The sequence below is a fragment of the Phalaenopsis equestris genome, unplaced genomic scaffold (assembly GCF_001263595.1).
Source record: "Phalaenopsis equestris unplaced genomic scaffold, ASM126359v1 Scaffold000278, whole genome shotgun sequence".
Taxonomy (NCBI): domain Eukaryota; kingdom Viridiplantae; phylum Streptophyta; class Magnoliopsida; order Asparagales; family Orchidaceae; genus Phalaenopsis; species Phalaenopsis equestris.
The window spans coordinates 832,459-834,341 of NW_018164720.1; positions in this window are offsets into that span (position 1 = coordinate 832,459).

Below are 1,883 nucleotides of genomic sequence, written 5' to 3' on the forward strand. Positions count from 1 at the left end.
CACGTAAGAAGGGTTGAGCAAAATAGAGCGTGCCAACCAACTGGTGTCTAGCCATAAAACACAAACTAAAACATATCCCATAAGAGGGAACACGTCACACTCATCTAAAGTGAGCAAAACAAGCATATCCATAGAAAGGTGCTCAGGGTGCTCAGTTCATAGAAAGGTGCTCAGTTTGGACTTTATGTGGAATGGGTAATCGAATAAAAATGCTAGTAAAAGGCATGGCTTTCCTGCAATAAGGCAAACATCAATCAAAATTGACTTCCGTCAATTGGAGATATTACAAAAGGTTAGCTAGGCATCATTTGCTAACCATGGAATGCTTAGTTATAAAGCTAAGCTTTGATCTTCTAAAAGGAGGGCATCTTCGAATCTCATTTATGACGAGTAGAACAGACGTATCTACCACGCTCATTTATGATGGGTGGGACGCGATCATTCGGACATGCTCGAAGCGAGGGACCGAAAAGAGAGGATAAGAGAAGTACTTGGCTTCTCTTATACTGATTACTGGTTGCGCCAGGTATAAGCCACCCGTAGGACTTCTACTTTGCCTGTTTAACAATTCAGAAATCAGTTTTAAGAGATGCTCAAGACCTCTCTTACGTGCAATGAAGAACAAAAAAAGGTGGGTGTACGATATGTCGTACAACATGTCCATAAAGAAGGCTAGTCGACTTCCAAAGGAAGGACTACCGGGACCCTAGGGTCGACGAATGAAGAGTATAAAGAGGTGGGCAGAATCTTAGCCCGAAAAGCAAGTCAACTTCCAAAGGAAGGACTTTCTGACCCATAAGGTTGACACATAAAATGTAGAAGAAAGTGGTTGTACTCTATGATGTACAACATGCCCACAGAGCTACTGAGAGCCTTTCATGTCAGTCATATTTTTTTATTGGCATATATATATTTTATCTCCTGTATAAGTCATTATCAAGAATGATCTGATGTAACATACCAAATCGAACTGGTATGAGGAGCTCTCATGCAGGCATCTTAGATTCATGCCCAGCTATACCATGCAAAACATGATGTTTGCAAAATTCAGGTCCAGGTGGGATTTTCCTTAAGTATTATTCCCTAGCCCCTTTCCTTAATGATTCTCACTGCCTAATAGGCGTCGTCATTCGTATCCAGGTGTCAAGGAAATATTTTCATTTTGGAGATGTCTTTAAATCAATTACTGATTTATCAGTCATCCCAATGTCAGATCTTATCAGGAGAATTTTGAAATCAAAAAGTTCTTTATATTGAAACTTTTGATTTCCCGCTCACCTCAAGCTTCTTCTCAGGAGTGTTGGCCAAATTTCACTTTTTAAGGCCTTTTTTACACTCTTTTTTATTTTCCCTGAGAATTACTATATCTAGTAGAGCTTCTTTTATAATAAAGTAGTTTGTTTTGACTCACAATTCTCCCGAATAAAGATTCTTAGAATTTCATGATCCATTACTTGTTAAGCTTCCATTGGTCTAGCTGAATGGAAAAGTAAGAAATCTAAATAGTCTCTGAAACTACTAACATCTCAATGACACCCATCTAGTCATTCTGAGGTATTCTCAGAACTTAAGTGAAAGTTAATTAAAGGAAGGGATTCAGTCATCGTGACTTAATTTGAATCCACCAAACCATGAGGATTTGCAAATCCTAAGAAGGTGCATACATTGTTTGGTTCAAGTTTATCCTCAGGATCTATCCTAGATTCAACCTCAAGAATCATCAAAGGAGAACCCAAGACAAGATCAACTAAGGGGCGTGATTCCTTTTTGGAACCATCTCAATGACCTCCAAAAATTGGAGTCGAAGCATCAAGTGATGCAGGGGTATGTCGGTCAGATAAGTAGAGAGGTCGAACCGGCAATGTCGGATATCGAGGTACCCC